Raw genomic sequence first — 22,051 nt, forward strand, 5'->3', positions numbered from 1 at the left:
AGAATTCCTGATCTTTTCCCACCTACCTCACCCTGACTCAAATCTGCTCCAACTAACCACAGTCTCCACTCTTCTGTTGATGAACGGCACCTACATCTTTCCTGTTGCTCAAGACAAATATCTCGTAATCATTCTTGACTCCTCTCTCTCACACGCCTCATATTCAAACTGTCAACAAGCCATTTCTGCTCCACCTTGAAAGTATAACCAGAATCTGATCACTTATCTCCATTACTCCTTCTGTGGGCCGTGCTTCCATCATATTTTCCCTGGATTACCTCAACAGCTTCCTAAATGGACCACCTGCTTCTTCTTGCCACCTGCCAGGTTGATTTTCAACCCAGAAATCAGGGCGATCCCATTAAGAACTAAATTAGAACATGTCACTCATCTGCTCAAAACTTATTCCCATTTTATAGATGAGAAAATAGAAGCTTGTGAAGGTTTAAGTAATTTGCCCAACTTTACACAGATAGTCATTGGGGGCAGGGGGCAGGATTCAAATCAAGTCTGCCAAGGCTAAAACCCACCAAAGATCCATTGTATCATTGTTTAACTTAGCTCTGAGGGCTGCCTCATCAAATGGTAGGATGGTACCTTACAAATGTAGTCTATGTGACTACAAGGCAATGCTTATCAACCACCGTTACCAACCCAAGCTCCAGATAAGGTAGAGGTAGATGAATGAGGTTCACCTACACCTATATTGCAATATCAGTAAACTCTACTGAAATATTATACCTAGAAAGGAAAGGCCAGATGTTGACCTCCACTTCTTGAGAGAGAGCCCAGGCTCTGAGATCAAAGGTCCAGGCCAGGTGTCACCCAGAAGAGCATCAGCCTTGGAACTTGTGTGAGAAACAAGCGAGTGGGAATTGGGGAAAAACAGAAAAGCCAGGAGGAACAGTGGCGAGCGTGAAGCACCAGCCAACAAACCTCCACCCCAACCACAATATTCGTGTGCAAGTCTGGGATATAATTTTCATCTTGGATGCCTTTCATATGGCTCTGCTCCCCACAGCCAGCCCCATTCAGAGGATTAGAGAACAGGGACAGACATGAGGAGCTAAAGAACCACAAAAATCTCTGTGAAACAGGATTCCTGGCTTGGAATCACAGTGACCAGTTATGTGTACAAGTTATGTGGACAGATGTGAGTGCATACACACACACACACACTCCCTTAGATTGGGGATCCAGTTCGGTTTCATAGCAGACTACGGCCAGAAGTTAAAAAAAATAATTTGTAACAACCCCTCCCTACCATGGGAATAAATAATGACCAGCTAGGGTGTCCCCAAGCCAGAGGAAGTCTTGAAGGGAACGTGAGCTTTTAGGGGTGTCTCCGTTCCACTTAGGGCAGTGAGTTCTCAGAGTCTATAAGAAGGGATCAAAGGGAGGATGGTAATAAAGTAGCCCATCACTTCCCTGCTTCTCAGAGACTCTGGGTTCCCAGGTAGGATTTTAAGGACAGTTAGGAATTTGAAGACCAGTTCTTCCAAGCCAAAACCTAAGGCTGGAGGGACCTCGTGCCGGTGACAGGAGAAATGCCTGCCTTCAGTACTGGGTGCTAGGCAGATTACTTCAACCAGGCACAAAGACAGGGGTTTGTGTTTCATTTGGGCAAGGGAGTAGGCAGAGGAGCTTTCGTGAAGATGCCTCTCAAAAGGCCTGTAGACCTTGCCCCAGTCCACCAGGAAGAAGGGACGTCTAAGGAAAAGGCAAGAATTATTTTGCACTTGAACATGAGTGTTTCTCCGAGCCCTGCTTATTTCTTCACTGTGAGGAAGGAGCTGCATATACTGGCATCAACCTCTATCCCAACTGTACCAAGAAGAGCCACACGGGAAGAACATTTGGTAATTGTTCTTGTCACTGAAACATATTGCTACCTAGACTATAGTCGTGGGCTGAATCCCTCTAAGAACAGGTCAGTAGCCCCGCGAAAAAAAAGTTCTTTGTCCAAACTGCAGCCATGGGAGGGGAAGAGAAAAAGAGGGGGAACATACACCACAACACATCTTCACCAACCAGAAAACAACATAAAGGTCATGACCAACTAATTTATGGCCACGCCTGGAGAAAAAATAATGAATTTTGCAGCATTCTTCACAAAGGGACACAAGGTCTTCACAACTTGCAAATATTGAAAAGGAAGTTGGGAAACTCAAATTATAGATCCTTATGGAAAAGGTTTTATCCACACATATAACAAATAACTGTGTAGTGCCTACGATTCTAGCTGCTGATATCGAGGCACCATTCTAGGTGCTAGAAATATAACAGTGAACAAACCAAGCAAAATCCCAGCCCTTGGAGTTTACATTTGATTGAAAACAAACAGACACCAAATAGAATGTCAGATGAGTGCAGTAGATTAAAAGGAAGGCATACAAGAGGATGGGAAGTGTGCCAGGGTGAGGAGTTGTAATTTTCACTGAGTAGCTGATGTTTGAGCAAAAATCTGAAGGAGCTGGTGAAGTAAGTGAGCCTTACCACTACCTGTGGGAAGAACCTTCCCCGCAGAGAGAACAGCAGGTGCAGAGGCCCTGGGGTAGAAGCAGGAAACAGCATGGAGTCCAGTGTGGCTGGATGATGTGGGCAAGGGGCAGAGTGGTAAGAGCTGTGACTGGAGAAGTTATGGGGGAGAGGCTAGACAGGCCACAGAGGACCTTGCAGATGACAGTGGGGACTTCAACTTTTCCTGCAGAAGCCAGTGGAGGGTGTTTTGCAGAGGAGTGATTTGCCGGATGAAGTTTTTCTTTTCCTTTTTCATTTATTGAGGTAAAATTCACGTAACATGTTTCAAAGGGAACTATTCAGGGGCATTCAGTACCTTCACAGTGTTGTAGAAGCACCAGCTCTATCTCATTCCAAAACATTTCCATGACTCCAAAATAAAACCCCTTAACACACTAATCAGCTTCTCCTCCCTCCATTCTCCCCTGCCCCTAAACGTGGGCAACCACGAATCTGTGTTTTGTCTCTACTGATACCTATTTTGGATATTGCATATAAATAGAATCATACAGTATGTGTCCTTTTGTGCCTGGCTTCTTCCACTTAGCATGTTTACTAGGTTCATCCACGTTGAAGCATGTGTCAGTGTTCCATTCCTTTTATGGCTGAGTAATATTCCATTGAATGGCTATACCACACTTATTTATCCATTCATCTACTGATGGACGTTTGGGCTGTTTCCACGTTTTGGCTACTGGGGATGATGCTGCTATGAACATGCATGTCCATGAACTTGACTGGGTTCCTGTTTTCAATTCTTTGGGGTATAAGGATGAAGTTTTAATGGGATAAAGTTTTAATGGGATCACTGTCAGTGCTGTGTTGAGAGCTATGTGTAGGGAGGGGAAGGTCAAAAGGAGGAAAGCCAATAGGAGGTTTTTTAAATACTCCAGGTAAGAAGAGACAGACACTGAGAAGAAGTGACCAGGAGACAGGGGAAAGAACAGGAAAGTGCAGTGGACGCCAAGTGAAGGGAATGTTTCAAGGAAACAGGTGGGATGAAACCCATCCAGTGCTGCTGACAAGTCCAGGAAGATGAGGACTGAGCACTGACCACCTGGCTTAGCAATGTGGTGAGGGAGGGTGGATGGCTGGGGGAGGGGTGCAGTGGAGTGGGGGACATGGGGACACAGGGGTAAACAGCTCTTTCAAGGAGTTTTGTGAAATAGCACAGAGAAAGGGAGTGATAGCTGGAGGGGGATATAGGGTCCAGGATGGTTTCAGGGGTAGTAATTATGGAATGCTTGCCCACAGGAATTATGTGATATGAGGGGAATCTTCAGGATGGACGTCAGAGGTAGGGGAGACATTCTGGAGCAACATCCAGCTGAAGGAGTGGGTATCCCATGGGACCCAGCACACACATGGAGTAAGAACTGGCCTTAACTTAGAGCGAGGTAAGCCTCCTGGGTGCTATAGGTAGAATTCTCGCAAAGTCATACTGAAAGGAGCCCAAGTCTGGACCACTCTGGATTGTTTGATCTAATCAAAAGCAGAGCCAAGCTTAAGTCAAAACCACATAAATCAAAGCACTAATATTTGGCAATGAATATGCCAAGTAATTTTCCTTTTTTTTTCTTAAATGGGACTTTTGAGGTAACTTTTATTTTGACTGATTGCTTGGTTGATTAAATGACAATTGATAAAAATTGGCCTTTATTAATTTTTTTTGCAATTGTAGTTTCTTTTTTTAATCTAATTTAATTTAATTTTTATACAGCAGGTTCTTATTAGTTATCTATTTTATACATATTAGTGTATATATGTCAATCGCAACCTCCAAATTCATCCCACCACCACCACCATCCCCCCTCCCCACTTTCCCCTCTTGGTATCCCTACATGTGTTGTCTACATCCATGTCTCTATTTCTGCCTTCCAAACCAGTTCATCTGTACCATTTTTCTAGATTCCACATATATGTGTTAATATACAATATTTGTTTTTCTCTCTCTGTATGACAGTCTCTAGGTCCATCCATGTCTCTACAAATGACCCAATTTCGTTCCTTTTTATGGCTAATATTCCATTATATATATGTACCATATCTCCTTTATCCATTCATCTGTCGATGGGCATTTAGGTTGCTTCCATGACCTGGCTATTGTAAACAGTGCTGCAATGAACACTGGGGTGCATGTGTCTTTTTGAATTATGGTCTTCTCTGGGTATATGCCCAGTAGTGGGATTGCTGGGTCATATGGTAATTCTATCCAAGTAATTTTCCTTTGCCTCAGATCTACACTTCTTGTGATGCTCTTGGGCTAACGTTAAAGCCACAGTCATGAATGGTGGAGCAGCTGGCTCAAGAGCGAGTGCAGAGACTGGATAAACCAAGCCCTGCACCTCACACAACATGCAAAATACTGAGGCCTTAGGAATGGCTTTGAGAGAGATTGTTACTGTCTCAGTAGGATTGCTGGTAAATATTCCCACATCTACTGCAATATGTACAAATAGGAAGTAAGGTGGAAGGGATGCTAAATGTCTTTTTATAATATAATTTAAAGGGAAATGATAGTGTAGTGGGAAGAGCACTGAAAGGCATGAGTTTGAGATCCCACTCTACCACTTACTATCCGTGTGACCTCAGTCAAGCTAACTAATTCTCTGAGCCTGAATCTCTCAACTGAAAAATGGGGTTAATGAAAACCACGTCACCAGTTTTCAGCAGCAAATGAGGGGATATCACTAAAAACAGTCTGCAAAACAGTCCACGTACCAGGTTTTATGTACATGTACATAGCCTGGCTTTAGCTATCTAGATGTGCTTCATATGTTTATGAAAATTTTTGAAAGCTATTGCAAAGACCCTATGACAGGCAACAAGAATCTCTAGAAGGGAGCCATGCTTTCTATACACTGGACCCGAAGTCGAAGAACAGGACAGAGAGAAATCCCCAACAGCTCAGGTGTGTGGCTTCTTCAAGAGCCTAGACTCACCACCTCATCCCTGGCTAAGCCACCAGAGGCTCACCAAGAGCTACCCAGGGATGGATCTCCTGTTTCATCATTTACCCCCATTACCTCTTTAAGCACACTTCAGTCCCTTGGAGGGTTTGAGACAAAAGAGGGTGAGATACTCTGGACTCTCAATTTGGAGACTGGCTCCAGAGGGTGTTACCTGTCCCAGTGCTGAGAGCAGGGCTACATGGGAATACCCTGCTGAGAACCAGCTTCTCAAAGGCCTGTTTGTATGTCCATCCCCACACTAGAGACTGCCGGGTCAGAGTTCAGCAAACTAATAGAATAAACGTGGGAACTGTCCCTGCACCAAAGGACATCAGGATTTCAGCCCCACTAGACACCTCCCCGGGCGACCCTCCAGGTCAGCACTGCCCAACAGAACTTTCTGCAATGATATAAATGCCCTATATATGTGCTATCCAGTATGGTGGCCATGAGCCAATTTCACATGCTCCTAGAGAAAGTGTTAAGATGCTTGAAGGTGAGGCAAAAGCAGGAATGTGAAGACCCTGGTGTGTTCTTATTCACAGTTGCATCCTGCCCCCTCAACTACGTGGCATGGCTTCTGTCTTCTCAGCAAACGAAAACCTGCCCGGCCTTTAAGGGTCAGCTCATGCCTCAAGCACCGCTGTGAAGTCATCCTTGCCCATTCGGCGCTCTCTGTGGCTCATGTGGGTACACTGAAAACAAGAGCTGCAGAAACTCACAGAAGACTCAGGAAACTTCCAGTTGGGGACGATCAAGGCAGTATTCTCCAAAGAAATGATGACTTAAACGAGAACCTTAAATAATCAGTAGAAAACCTGAACGGCCTGTCACAGTGTCATACGTGCCAAGTGGAGACTCTAGAGTGAGTTGGGATGCAGAGACAAAAAGCCCAAGGTGAGGTAAGCAGGTAAAAAAGTAGACTAGCTTGACTGCTACCTGCTTGGCACAGAGGAGTATCAAGAGATAAAATATGAAATGTGTGTTTCCTGCGAGATGGGAGGCCGTCTTGAGCCAGAGAGAGAGGGCCTTGAATGCTAAGGAGAGTCTGACCTCTATTTCATAGGAAATGGGAGTCCACACGTTTTTGAGCAGAGACAAGCAGCGCCGTAGGAGGAACTCTGTCAGGCCAGCATGCAGGATAGATGCAAAAGAATCCTGCAGAGGCGTGGACTACTGCCATCTCATATCCCACACACTTCTGTTTCCCAGGAGTGACTTCTCCCCTTCCAGCAGTTTCGAGCCCAGTGACCCTTGCCTTTTCTGCCAGTGGAGGAACACCACAGCAGACACCGTTGGTTGCCTTCCCAGTCACCACTTCTACCTCACTAAGGGAACCCCAATGTTGATGGGCAGCAATGTACCCCGTTCCAGGGAGAAGTCGCGAGTAATCTTAGCCAGGCAGACCAATCTCTCCCCGTTTGCCGGTGACCAACCTGGGGGTGGGTGGGTATGTGGCCAAAGAGATATAAGGGGAAGTCTGCTGGGGACTTCAAAGAAAGATTTTCCTCTCAGAAGCAGACAACGAAGAAAGCTCTAGTCCCAGCCCTTTCCTTCTCACTCTGGGCCCTATCTTATGACGATGTGAAGCCACCTTGCAGGCACTGGGTGACAAGCAGGACGATGAAGTCAACACACGGAGGACAGAGGGTAGGAATTTAGAGAGAGGTTGGATCCAAACCGTGGATGACACAGTTGAACTGCCAAACCAACACAGAAATGCATCCCTCCCAATTTCTGGTTAAGAAAAAATCACTCTCCCTTTGGTTTAAACCTACGATCATTCATTTTCATGTTTCTTGCAGCCCAATACCTACTAAGTCATAGAGTTCACCTGGGATCTGGTCCCAAAGCTGACCTATGTTTTCTATTGCATGCCGATCAAAGCCTGTGGATCCCTGCAGGACGGCTGGACAGCAGAAGGCACAGTGTTCCAAGAGCACAGGAACCAGACAGTGGCCAAAACTGAGAAGCAAGGGTCACTAAGACCAGCGGCTGCTGACCCCGTCGTGAAAAGGAAGAGAACCACACTTTACCCTGCTGCTGGGCAGGTAGAAACACCTGGAAGGAAGAGGCTGCACCAAGCCAGAGGGAGGGCTCAGGGCCCCGGCTGACCCATCGATGACCACTCAGTTCACCAAGCGACTCCGTGCTGTAAACAGAGTGGAAAGATTCCACCCACCAGCTCGGCCCGGGGCGTGACAAGCTGGGCGCGTTCCCTGCCAGACCCTCACTGCCTATCATGCTTTACGGACGCAAAAACAAATTCCACATATGTTAAAGTTAATTGCAAACATTTGCTGCTGAAGAGGACTCCATTTTTCAAGAGTCCTGGGAGATCTGGTTACACCGGTGGCTGAAGCGTCAACCAGCCTCATTCACTCATCAGAAGCAGCAGGGCCAACGTGAGGGTGGCAACCAAACTGTGCAAAGGACCCTCACCCACTCCTCCCTCCCCTGCCATCCAGCCTGTCCCCGCCTCCGCTGGGCTCAAACAAGTGCATACCCCAGGCCCAAGAATGTGCAACAATGCTCACCTCCATCAGCACAGATGGAAAACCACTGTGGGGGAGTTGGAAGGACTGGGGCTGCGTGGGTGGGGAGAGGTGATGGCAGGAAGGGGCGGAAGGATGAGGATGGCCTGGGAAGTGAGCTGGCTGTGTTCCATCGTTCGGTGAGCGATGAAATAAGAGGCACAGAGAAACGCAGAAGCCCCCAGGAGGCCCAGAGCAGTCAGGCTAGCTTGTTAGGGGCCCGCCTAGGGATATGATCGATAGTTATTGATGGTGTGGTTCAGGAAGATGCTAGTGAGGGTGAGCCTGGGGCTGACAAGGCCCTCAGCAGTGAATGCAGCCTGGGGAAGTCCCCAGAGTGATGGCTGTGAACAAGGCAGGATTTAGGTCTTCCGTGAACGTTCTTCTATGGCCCACGGAGAGGTATTTATAAGCACATCCCTGGCGGCACGGAGAGAGGAAATAGAGGACTTTCTACAGCTCAGCCTATGCACTGCACCCACATTCCCATCTGTCCTGGGAGAAGCACTTCGTGGTTTGGACTTGCACCAGCCCAGCTGGAGACACGAGGTGGGAGGAGCCACAGCACTAACTGCTCTGGCGCAGGTAAGAGCAGCCCTGAGGGTGTGTGGGGAGGATTCTGTGCACCAGCCACCCAGGCAAGTCCAAACGTGCTGTGTCCTGCTGATGGAGAACTCTTTCTGAGCAAGCTCTTGGAGGAGGGATGTGCAAAGCCATCACCATCCCTGAGTGACCTGTCATGCCTAGGGACTCATTCCCCCGCCCTTTACAAAGGATGAGTAGCATGTGTGGTCTAACGAAGGGAGCCTGCTTGACGGCTTCCTAGGAACCCAATACCACCCAGAAGCCCCTCCTAACAGCAAGTCCTGAGATAATCGGTGTCCATACAAAGACCATTCATCCAGCAGACACAAATGTGCCATCGACTCAAAGGGGCGAAATTTTTCAAGAAAGGCAGGTCAACCCATCAGGGATCCTTCGGACCCTGTCCACTGAGGCAAATCTCACCTTCCCATCTGGGCTCCCATACGATGAGCTCCTAATTCTGCTATCTTGTCTCTCCTGATATGAATGTTGCCCCCACCAAACACATCGCATCTTATTACGTACATTATCTTATTTGTAATAAATATGCATTTATTAAGCACCCACTGTATTGAGTCACTCCATGCGATGAGTATCACAAAAACATAGATTGTTCCTTCCACAGGGAAGTCTAACATCTAGTTGGAGGTTCAGAGCACAAGCATGAGCAAAGCTAAGTGATGATACAAGAGTTAAATAAGATGAGGGTGCAAGAAGACGTTCAACGGATTGCTGAGCACACATCTGGCACCTCTGGGAGAACACACAGGACCACAGAGCGATGCCACAAGGTAGCACCACGTGAAGACAAACAAGCACTAGCAAGTCACGCTCGCTGAAGCTTTACATGCCCAAGACACTCCTCAAGGCACTAGATGAAGTCATTTATTCATCATCACCACCCTGAGTCAGACACAGTGATCGTCCCCATCTTACAGACTAAGCAACCGGGCACAGAGAGGCTAAGTGAGCGTAATCTCATCCTAGCCTGACGGTGACGTACCTGCCCTGAGTCCTGGGCAGTGCACACCTGCCTGGTTTCCTGGAATGACTTTTTCTCTCTTCTCTACTTTTCAGGTCCAATTGTGGCCTCCCCTGGCCATCCTCCATTCCCATCCTCAGGACCTCTACACACATATGTATTTATACTCTCATCTTCATGGTCTAAGAACACTTTACGCATCTACTTTGGTCTATGTCACCGAATTTATAACTATCAGCTTATATCTGTCTCCCTCACTACACTGTGTCCCTAGAGGAACAATATTCCTTTTTTTTTTTTTAATCCCCTGTACATAGCATAGTACCTAGCCATGTACAGTACAGTAGGTACTTAACTGTTTGTCAGACTGAATTAAAATGAATTGAATTGAACTAACACGGGATTTTGGTTTTGGGGCATAGAAGTCAGGGCTGACTGCTGATTCTCTCTAAGAACTGAGAAATGACCACGCTGCCCTTAGCTAATCCACCTTCCCAGAGCTGGACTCCAGGGGTGAGTATTTACTGCAGAAATCAGAAGTGGCAGCAGGACTGATGGATGGCCACCACCCTCATAAAGAGCTGTGGGACGCAGTCTCCAGCCACAGCCTCAGGGCTGCTAAGTCCCTTGAAACTTTATAGCATTGTTGCCATGGCGGTCACGGACGTAACGTGCCATGGAGGCAAAAAACTGAAATTCCCCTAGAGGTGAAACACTGGTGGGAACCCATTCACAGGCAAGAGTGCGTTACTTAACCTCTCTGAGCCTCAGTTTCCCTATCTGTAACATGGAGATGGTAACCTGCCTCATAAGCTTGTTGGCAGGATTTAATACAACAATAGAGAGACAGCACACTAGCTGAAGCATAGTAGGCCTTCAATAATTGATAGCAATTCTCATTTCCTTACCTGTTGTTAGGAGTTCTAGTATCCTTTCACCTTGCCAGAGTGAAGCGTCTTGGGTCTCAGTTCAGTTTTTAATTTAAACACACTAGACCAGGGTTTGTAGGAACTCTGGGGTTAATGGTGGAAGGAACCCTATGGTTTCCAATCAGCGAGCCTCCGCATGGATCAAACACAGCCAGACTGACATCTGAAACTGCCACTGAAGAGCTACAGGACTCAAGTCCTCCCAATCTCAGTCCCAGGCTGGGCCTCTACCAGGCAAGTAATTTGCTTCTAGGTGCCCACAGTCACTTGTTTGACTTGGTTGGTGAATACACTAAGGGAAGTTATTCATTAGCAAGTGTGAATAACAGTCCCACCCCCCCCACCCCCCCCCCCCCCCCCCACAACAAGCAGCAGTCTGGGCTCTGCTAGAGAGAGCCCAATGCAACCGCCCATTAGCATTTGTGAGCAATACCCCAGGAAAAAAAACGCCAAAGGATGTCACACTAAACCTGACGGGGGGTGACAGCGGTCTCCTCACTTACAGGTGACTTCTAACCACATCGAAGTACCTTCCTTCACATATACCCCTGCTAAGGCCCCTCCTCTGCGCTCAGTATCACGCCCTGAGAATGCATTTTCTGATTCTCCTCGCCAAACTTCAACTCCCCGGTCACAGTCTATCTTGGAAAACCCTCTCTGCCTTTTCCTGCCCTTCAAGAGGTCTTTAATGCTAAGACAAGTCCCTCTTTTTCTGATAACAAGAGCCTGCCGGCATTTTAAAATCAGACCCTTGCTGATGAAGAGCTCTTGAAACATAAAAAGATTCCAGCCAGACTGTGCTGCCCAAGAGGCAGCTGCCCTCCGCCCTCCCCCATGCAGTCTTTGGCAAAGCCTGGCCCCAGCATGCAGCCGTGGGTCCCAGGAAGAATCAGCACTTGTAACTTGATGGGTAACTTAAAGAGGATGAATGGCCAGTGGTCCCACAACCATATGCTCGAAGCCAGGGTGAACACAGGACTCAGAACTGGAGGGTATAACCACTCTCTCCTGACTTCGGCTGCTAACATCACCTCGGACAATGTTATTCTACATTTGTCATGAAAAGCAAAAAGATTTTTAAAGTGTGACTGATGACAGGCTTCCTTGGTTGAAATAAATTCCTCAGCTCTTAAGAGAGTGGTTGGAAAAAAGCATTTACTCATGATTGAAAACGGAGGATGATATTAGTAAGATACCGCATGTGAGCGCACTTTACAAAGGACGTGGGAACTCCATACACATCATTTGGTGCCGTTCTTGTTGGTAACTCCAACTGACAGCAGGAGAAACAGGGCACTGAGCAGTAGAGAGATATAGAAAGGTAGAGGTAAGGGCCTCCACTGAGCCCAAGATGTGGGAACTAAAGTCTTTAATCGGCCAAATTCAAGGCATGCCACAACTGTGTTCACGATTCCTAGCAACGTACGGTGAGGGTACGAATGAGCTGCAAGTAGGGTGCAATCGTGCAACAGCTCTGGGACCTATATTCGACTGTTTGGGACAGGAATGGGGGGTGCCGGGGAAGGGACCTGCAGGGCTCATCGGTGAGAGCTGCAAGTCAAGTCGGGGTGGAGTGGCCAGTTTGCTGGGGCCGTTGGAATCCCCAATGCTGGGCAGGGCTGAGTGGCAAGACGCTGGCGACAGGAAGAGGTGGGGGTCAGAAAGGCTCTGTGGGTGGCACGTCCACTCGATGAAGTTGTCTTGGCATCTGCCCATCCCTCCACTCTCCGCCAGGGCTCAGAACCAGGAGTGCCAGCTTCGTTCGAGAGGGCATCTCTGCCGAATCTTCCGCTCAGGAAGGGGCATTCCAGGGCCGTTGCAGCGTCTGGGAGACTGTTCAGGGGCCGCAAACAGGGTAACCACACCTGGGATAACGTCACTCATTGGGTCTTCTTCATCTCACACTCCCTCTCACCGCGGGCAAGTGTATGTTCGGATCAGAGACGGATCTAACGTGGGTCGTCACTGCTCCACGCGAATCTTTCAAAGCACCCGGCTGCCAGGAATACCCAAGTCCTCCTTTGCTCCACCAGCCCTCTTTGGGCTTCAGATTCCTGGAATCTGCCTCCCTCCGTCCACTGTGGCCACAGGAAGGTCTCATCCTTCTGCTGCGTGCACCCTACCTCCACCCTCCACGGCACCCCACAGCACCTAAAATGCTTCCTGCTAGAATGGCAGAGAAAGAATGGGATCTGTTGTTCTTCAGGGCAAGAATCCAGCTTCTTCTGATTGGTTGGGTGACATAAGTGAAGAAGTAACTAGGATTCTTAGTCAGGGGTCTATGACTGGGCATCAGGAGGTCTATGAACCCCCCCAGAAATTGTATGGTTTTGTGTGTAGGTGCTTAATGCGAATTTCTGGGAATAACTACCATACCCAATGTCAGTTACCATGCACGAGTTGCTATTCTAAAGGCTTAACCCATAGCAGCTAATTTAGTCCTTACATAGGAGATACAAATTGCTTTCATCCTCAATTTAGAGATGGGGAAACAGAAGTACCAAGAGGTTAAAAAACTTGCCAAAGTCACAGAACCAACCAGCGGTGGAGCCGGGATTCAAACCCAGGGCTCTAGCTGCAGAGCCCCCGCTCACGAAACCACCTTGCCTTACTGTCCCAGTTTACATCACATTCTCAGAGAGGTCCATAACCTCACCACGTTCAACTGTCTTGGAGGCATCTAGCTATCAACATCTAGCATGTGGCTGTGCCCTATTAGGTTTTGTACGCCGAGAATCTAGCACGGCGCCTGGAACCCAGGAGACACGCGGCAGCCACGCTATGAGAGAATGAAAAGCGACGATCATCCAGGCTCTCCTTCAGGAGGTTTCTCCTGCCTTTCAGAGCAACCTTTCTCACATCCCCTCACTTCTTCCCGGCACCTCCATCACGCCAAGCCCTTCATCAAACACAGGAATTTCCCTGCCACAGGTGTTCTCTCTCTGCCCGCTTACTGCACCCTCTCTCTTGCTGTCCTCCCTCTTCACCCGCAGTCTCTCCAAACCTCGCTGGTTCCATATGCCCAGGGGCTAGCCCATACCACCCGATTCTGGACTACCTCCTGGTTTGACTGGCATTTGGATGGGAGGTGGCAGGACCAGATGAAATTCAGTACATAGGCTCTTTGAAGAAGAGGCGGTCGCCACTGCAGCGGAGCCTCGGGCCACCCGCTCCTGTCCCTGCCTCACCGCTGTTCACCCCCACCGACGAACAAGCCGGTCAGGAAGCCGCGCCGCAGCCATGGCTTTTAAAGATACCAGAAAGACTTCCGTGGAGCCAGAGGTGGCGTGGTGACTCACCATATTAGAATCACCCTCACCAGCCGCAACGTGAAGTCTTTGGAGAAGGTATGTGTTGACCAGATCAGAGGCGCGAAGGAAAAGAATCCCAAAGTGAAAGGACCGGTTCGGATGCCTACCAAGACTGAGAATAACTACAAGGAAAACTCCTGGTGGTGAAGGTTCTAAGACTTGGGATCGTTTCCAGATGGGGATCCACAGGAGACTCACTGACCTGCACAGGCCTCCTGAGATTGTCCAGCAGATCACTTCCATCAGTCTTCAGCCAGGAGTCAAGGTTGAAGTCACCATTTGCAGATGCTCAAATCAACATTTTTAATAAACTGATAATCAGTTGTTTTAAAAAAAAATTCAGTACACAGGCCCTCAGTGGGGAGCACAGCATTAAAAAGCCTTCACCCAGAGAAAACTCACCTGCAGGCCAAGAGGAAGGCATCAGAGCGTTAAAGGGGACCCAGTGCCAAGGGTCCTGAAGGTGAGGCGTAAGTCTTTTTATCGGAGGCCCACAGGGAACCTCAGCCCCGAGAGCACCAGGCAGGAGGCAAAGGAGGCAGCCTCCTCTCTGTTTGTGAGGGCCTCTTCTGCAATTCAGGCTTGAGGAGCTCGGAAGTTAAATGTCCACCACCAGCTGGACATCCTGTGGGCATTCAGCACGTTTTCCTGTGTCAGTGAGTTCCAGGCCAGAACTAGTAGCCTTTCCACTGTGGGTCGCAAACTCACCAGACTTGTCCAGTCGTGGCTGAAATCGGTTCTTCCCTGACGGGAACTCCACGGTCTGTGAAAAATAAACGGGTGTGGACTTCATCCAGTGGGCAGAGGTCTTGTCCCTGAAAAGTAGCACTGCAGTCAGCAAGCACTGGCCCGAGTCTGCTTCCTGTTCCAGCGGAGACTTGGAAGAAGAGACAGAGGGCCTATCTCAGCGCCCTCTTCTTAATATCAGTCACAGAGAAGTATGTCCAGGACTGAAGGGCATCTCTCCTGCAGCCTCTTGCACCGCAGGGAGACTGGAGAGAAGATGTCAGAGAAGATACACGAAGTCCACCTGCAATGCTGCCCTCCCTTGAGGGGAACGAGATGCTGCTGTTTGATTCATCTATTCCCTCAGTGCAAGAAACTCAGCTGCTTTATGCCTCACTTTGCCCTTTCGTGAAATGGGGTCCGTGCTGCGTATGCAGAACCACATCAGTCAAATGAGTATATCTAACACCCTCCAGAAGCGGCAGAGGGCAAACTTATCCTTGATTAGCATCTCTACAATAATAAAAATAATTTGTAGTATTAGTTCTGACAAACGACCACAGTTTGGGCCTATGCAGCAGTGTCTCTCCACATCAATAAACATATCAACTGCCCCAAAGACTCTCAAGCGGAGATTTAGGGGGAGGGCTCGAGTGAGCCGTTTACATGACCCCTTTCCATCTCGCGGTCCCCCTCTCCCTGGGGCAGGCAAGTGCTCGTTTTACTGCCTGGCAACCAGACTGGGACTAAGCTTGCTAAAATATGAGTGTTTTTTTGGCTGGAGTACCAGAGCGCCTGCAGCCCTACGGAGAGAGAAAAATTGAACACACCAGGCCGTGGCTCCAGAAAGGGGAAGAATTAGACTTCACACCGAGCAGGCTGAACCATGGCATTCTTTAGATAATGCTTAACAAACCCCCAAACAAAGGCAGCCAACTTAGCTGCATGTTCGTAAAATGTATTCTCAGCAGATTCGGGCTTATTGAAGCACTGAGTTGCTTTGCAGCCAGGGTCCCCATCCTAAGCTTCCCGTTTTTCCGTGCTGTTCCCCTTGTCTAAATTCCTACAGATTCTGCCAATCAGAATTCCTCACTTCGGGCTCAGGAGGGCTTAGCAACCAAGGTAAATGGTGGTGCTTTTAAATTTGATCCTAACCCTGAAGAACAACTGCCCCCCACCCCAAAGCCCCCTGCTCTGACGAGCCATCTTCTGAGGCCGGTCCTCAGCGGTTTGCAGGCTGACCGCTTAGAGATGAAGGGTGTGGAGTTCTGGGATTCACCTCCACGTCTCACCATTCCACCTCAAATGACACCTCTCACATTTATTCAATGCTGTCGTAGACTTTCTATGACCGGGATCGTGAAAGTTCAAACTTGAGGTTATTTTAATTTTTGGAAATGCCACTGTCAGTGTTATTTTTAAAGCCATGGCTATCATTAGTATTACTAGCATTTGTGTACCCAGGTAGAAAGCCCGCTTGATAAACTAGTAGGCATGTTTTTGTGGTCCAGTCCATTTTTTGCTGCAGAATGTATAAGGCTAGGTAGAAAGGGCAAAAGGTATGGAAGCAGGCTTATAGATCTCAGATCAAACGTAAACGTCATTGAACTCCACTGCTACTTAGTACAGCTTTCACTCCTTCCTCCCTCTCCCGCCTCCATGTTACCCCATTTATCCTGTACCCAAATACCCCAGGATTCGTGTATTAGTTGGACCCTTTTGTAACAGTTGGTGGAGAACAGGCATTTAAGGTCCGGAGACTAGATTGGGGTCCTTACATATGGACTCTGCAAATTTCATGAGAGCAATACTTTTCCTGTAGGAGAAAGCACCTCTTCACTCCAAGATATGGAGAACTGGCCCTGGTGGCTAGAGTCCCACCAGCATCCCCTGCTAACTCTGGGACCTCACACGGGATTCTTTGTTAAGGGCCTTCTCCGTAAACTCAGAATAACCATTCTTACTCTCACTGAACTTCCGGGGCTCTGTCAGAGGTGAATGGGATAAGGAGTAGAAAATATTTTCATTGCTTCTGAGAAAGATGTGTTGACTGAAAAATAAAAATGCACAACCTAAAATTTAAATTATGTTTTATTCGGAAAACTTGCTGAGGACTTACGCCCGGGAGGCAGTCTCTCAGATAGCTCTGAGGGACTGCTCTGAAGAGGTAAGGGAGGGGCCAGGATATATAGGAGTTTTTGCAACAAAAATCAGGTAGTCGGAAAATCAAAAGATTACTATTAATTAAAGAGAAAACAGACATCTCAAGTTAATGAATTAAGCGTTCCTATGTATGGGAAGATGCAAAAGTCTGGGCTTATGAAAATCACTCCTTTGATAGGCACCTTAACTATCTAGGGCCAGCATCCCGCTTTTCTCTCCATCCAGAATCCCCTCACAGTGCATAGCTGGGGGTGGCTACAGTGGCTAATGGTTTGATGGCTGCAACATCCTTTGTTTACTGATACAGCAGGTGACATTTTTCATCCACAAATGCCAGATATTAAACTTCCTAAAAAATTTCCAAGACTCTAGTTCTTGAAGATTCTTGCATGTGGCTTCCCTGAACCCTCATCTCCACTGAAAAGTTGCAGCTGAGAAACTACACCCAACCCCAAAGCACAGACCAGCACCTCCAACCAGTTTGTGAGCTGAAGTCTGCTTGGACCAGTGACCTAAATGTTCATGGATTCAGGTCTGCAGATTTAAGAGGTGATCACAGCAAACATGGAAGCCAGGAAACGTGTCAAACACAGAGCTTAACAACAGAGTCCAGCTCCATCCCCAGGAGACAGAAGAGACTCTAGGATTGCTGGAGGTGAGGACAAGGGAACTTTCAGGGGGGCTCCACACAGAGCAGAAAGCAGGCTTTACGGATGATGGCTGCACCTGTGCATTTTTGCATTTATGTGTATACAGTGATTGTCTGTTACAGAACGCCCACTCAAGCACATGGACCCACAAGTAATAATACCACACACATATGTGTGTAAATGTGTATGTGTGTGTGTGAAGCCACAATGCACTGTCCTCTGAAAATGAAGCTATATTGCCCAGAATACCACCTAACCAATAGTGTATGTTCAGTAAGTTACCTGTCGACTGAAAAGTGATTCTACAGACTTTTAAACTATCCACATAATTTAAGGGCCTTCCCCCAAGAGATCGCAATGGGTTTTCACTGATAAATCAACCTCTCACTCAGGCCATGGTGATCAATAGCCCACAGTTGTGAAACCGCTGAGTGGGGTTCCGGCAGTGGATAGAAGGAAGCTCATAGCGTGTTCTACCCCCAGTCCCCTGCCTTGACACTCCTGCTTCTTGCTGGAGACTAAACCCCACGTCTTGGGCCTCTGCTTCCTCTTCCTCCACACACTCTACCCAATTCATCCATCCAACCCCATGGTTTTCAATACCATCTACAGGCTGATGAATCCCAAAGCCCTATCTCTGATCGATGGTATCAAATGAAATCAATAATCAGGTAGATCTTTGCAGTCATTGAAAATTCCATTCCCTTTTCCAAACTCCAAACTCATATCCAATTGCTATTTGACATCTCCACTTGGATGTAAAACACACATCTCAAATTTCACATGGCCAAGCAGAACTCTTTGCCCCCGTCTACTCCCCAAATTGTCCACGTGGCAGTTAGTGGGGTCTCCACCCACCTAGGAGTCACTTTATCCTCCACACCCTGCCATCTAAGTCAACCAGTCCCGTGAGGCCTCTGAATCACATCCAGAGCTCTTCCCTTTCTCACTGTCTCCACTAGCACCTCCACTTCTTGCCCTCCTAAACTCTGCCACAGGGCAGCCAGAGGGTCTTTTTGAAAATGTAAATCAGAGCTCACTCCCCTGTGTAATGCCCTCCAAGGATTTCCCATTGGATTTGGAATAAAATCCAAAATCCCTACTCTGATTTACTAAACTTCCAGTCTGATCCTTGCCACCAACTCCAACCCCATATCATGCCACTCTCCCCTCCTTCACTCAGCTCCAGCCTCACTGCCTTCTTTCTGGGCTCAAATAGGTCAAGCTTGTTCCCAACACAGGGCCTTTTCACTGGCCATATTTTCTGCCTGGAACAACCAGCACCACTGCCACCTCCTCCTCCCTCTCCCCCTCCCCTCCCCCTCCCCTCCCCTCCCCCTCCCCCTCCCCTCCCCCTCCCCTTCCCCCCTCCCCTCCCCTCCCCTTCCCCCTCCCCTCCCCTCCCCTTCCCCCTCCCCCTCCCCTTCCCCCTCCCCCTCCCCCTCCTCTCCCCTCCCCCCTTCCCTTTCCTCCTTCCCCTCCCCTTCCCCCTCCCCATCCCTCCCCTCCTCCCCATTCCCTCCCCCTCCCCTCCCCCTCCCCCTCCCCTCCTCCTCCCCATCCCCCTCCTCCTCCCCTCCCCCTCCCCTTCCCCTCCTCCTCCCCTCCCCTTCCCCTTCCCCTCCTCCTCCCCTCCCCCTCCTCCCCTCCTCCTCCTCCCCTCCCCCTCCCTCTTCACCCTCCCCCTCCCCTTTCCTCCTCCTCCCTTACATGGATGGCTCCCTCTGGCATTCAGATCTCAGCCCCAATAGGCCCCCTGATCACCCACCCTAAAGTACCCATCTGGTTACTCTATACATCACCCTACATAGCACTGTTTTTCTTATTTGCATCTTTATTCCTGGTTTGTCTCCTCCAGCTCTAATGTAACTCAATGAACAGAGATATCACATCTGAGTGGCCAGAGCAGAGCCCAGCATGTAGCAGGTTCTCAGAACATTTTCAAATGTATGGCTCTTCTAACCAATAAAATATACACAAACACACATTCATGGTCACAGACGTTTAGGTAGAATTTTCTCATCATTCTCTTTGTCCACAAGATATTACACACCACAAGCCCATGCTTACTTTATGTCTAATATCCTTCTGTTGCCAGGAGGCAGAAGAAAGAAATTGCTGAATAATTATTGCCTCAATTGGCAGGAAGTAAGGAAAAGACCAAATTCGCTCCCCCTCACCCCAACCTCCATCATGACAAACTATCTCTATGGTCCATCTGAACACCAGTATTTAAGGAACAGTTTTGAGATCGAAAGACCTAAGTTTGAATCAGGGGCTCAGCCACTCACTACACAGGCGATGCCAAACACCCGTCCCCCTCTCTGGCCTTTGTTTTTTTCTCATCTGGTGGATGAACATACTACCAGCCCTGCCCACCTGAAAGGATTGTAATGAGGAACAATGAAATATATAAAATCACTTTGCACACTGCAAAGTATAAGCTATAAATGTAGGGATTATTGGCATCATTGAGATAAATGGAATTTTCAATGACTGCAAAGATCTACCTGATTATTGATTTCATTTGATACCATCGATCACCTTAGCTCAGGGTGTGTGTGTGTATTTTGGGTCAGGATGGGAGCGAAAGAAGGGCTGCTAACCATGAATTTTAAAGAACGCATCCCAACAACAAACACGGAAGGCTCATTCTGGGAGTCAAAGCTAATATTAAGAGCCAGGAGCCGGCAGGCGGAGGAGGTCAGAGTTAATTACAGCTGGCGGCATTTTACATGGTGCCTACCCAGGCCCCCTCCACTGGGAACACCACATTCTAAATCCAAGCTGGCTGATATTAGCGAGCACTGATTAGAATATGCCCACAGGGCCTCTTAAACTTTCCTCCTCTTTTAAAGCGTTTGTTTTCAGCAAGATTTATGGGCACCTCTGCTGAGCGCAAGCAGGTTTGCCAGAGCAGGCAAGTCCTTCCCTTTATAAAGCCTTGGCCGCACAGTGCCCGCCTGGGCACCCGGGTGGGAAGAAAGGCAGGCTCCATCTGGGTGATCTTCCTTCCCGCAGAGAAGAGCGTGTAGGGACCTGGCAGAAAGTGTTCAGATTTCTGACCGGCCTGCAATGGGCCCCAGCACCACGAGCTACCGAAGGGGGTAAACAGCCATGGCCTTCAGGAGAACCAGAGGGTCTCAGTCTCTCCATCTGTGAAATGGGTTGACAGGAAAAATGGAAGTTGACCTTGCCAAGCTCTGACAGGTAAGAAGGGCTTGCTGTTTGGAAGAATGTCCTTTAAACCTTAGCCACACACCCAGAGTACTCCTCTTAAAAAGAATAAATGTATTTCTCAGATTTAAATGTTCATGTGAAAGGCGCAGCAGGATCTCCAGCCAGGATGCAGGGATCCAGTGAGGAAAATGAAAGAATTCTCATCTCCACTTCACAGTTACGGCCCATCCCACACCTGGAAGGAAATCCTCAGGGAGAGAAAGTTCTGCAAGAACTCTATTCCCTATTTACTACCCAAGCTGAGTGAGTCTGGACCTGTGGGATGAGGTCCCTCTGTAAAACGAGATGTGGATGAGATAGCATGTCACATTCCTTCCAGTCTAAACACTATCACTCTATAATTCTTCTTGTCCCTTCCCATGACGCCCACAAAACCAGGGACCATTCTGAAAAGAAATAAGGGACAGCTCTGAGATGCCGCAGGCCTTTTCTGCTCAAGAGTTGCTCTGTGTCTCAGGGCTGCCAGGGAGGATAGTCTTCTTGCCCAGAAGACAAGAGAAGGCTGAAATCTCCAAGGTGAATGCATGCATATGGGCTTCCCCATGAAGGATTAGTAAGGAGCCCGTGAGGACCAGCTGTTCAGCATCTCCATCCAGGACCAAATGAAAGGGAACGGGCTCCGCCTGACGGGCTGGGCTTAGGCTGCAAGTAGGGAAGTGTTTCTAGCCAGGACGGGTTGTTAAACACGGCAACGGGTTACTAACAGAAGCGTTGTAAGCTTCTTTTTCAAACTCCTCCTCTGGCCCAATGGGCCCTTGTATGTCTGAGGTGGCTCAGTAGTCTGGAGTGAAACTGGGAGGAAGGGCAGGGGCTATGCGATGTCCCACCTTTCCCAGCCATGCGATGCTCTCTGGAGTCCGTCAGAGTGTGACTAGCTGATTACAGAAATGGCAGCCCCTCTCCTTGGCCAGTTAAAAAAAAACAAAAACAGGACTTAAACAGACTCAAAGGCTCAGTCCAAGAGGAGGCAGGACCCCTGAGCAGTCGCTGTGCAGGGGGAGGTGAGGTTGGCAGCAGGGCTGTTGTCTCAAGTCCAGGGGGTTGAGTTGACCCCTCCCATCACCACTTTCACTACTTCTGTGACTATGGACAAACTACCTAAAACCCCCGAACCTTAATATCCTCATCTATAAAATTAGGTTCAATAATTCCCACCGTGGAAGGTTCTTATATTAGATGAGTTAACTTATATAAAGCACTCGTTACGTGGACACTCAGTAAATGTAAGTGTCCTTCTTTTCCTCCTGGCAGGCTCTGGATCTGTGCAGGAAATGCCTTGATGGACCTCAGAGGTCACACCAGGAAGACAGGAGCCAGGGAAGCGCCAGAGTGGGTCGGCCTGCCAGTTCCTTTGACTCATTTCGTGAAGGACCCTCAACAGGTCTAAATTACCCCAACGCCGTGTACCTGGGCGATGGAAGCACACAGCTTCAAAAACCAGAATCTGAGGATTCCACACT

The 22,051-nt window shown here is 48.4% G+C and overlaps 1 protein-coding gene and 1 pseudogene across 1 annotated transcript in view; one reads left to right on the forward strand and one right to left on the reverse strand.

Annotated features, from left to right (window-relative positions):
* LMX1A (LIM homeobox transcription factor 1 alpha) overlaps positions 1-22,051 on the reverse strand; it is a 149,755-nt gene that overhangs the window by 61,502 nt on the left and 66,202 nt on the right. The gene's annotated exons all lie outside the window — the stretch shown is intronic.
* LOC132425524 (small ribosomal subunit protein uS10-like) lies at positions 13,742-14,119 on the forward strand (annotated as a pseudogene).

This window comes from Delphinus delphis, chromosome 1, assembly GCF_949987515.2.
Source record: "Delphinus delphis chromosome 1, mDelDel1.2, whole genome shotgun sequence".
NCBI classification, from domain to species: domain Eukaryota; kingdom Metazoa; phylum Chordata; class Mammalia; order Artiodactyla; family Delphinidae; genus Delphinus; species Delphinus delphis.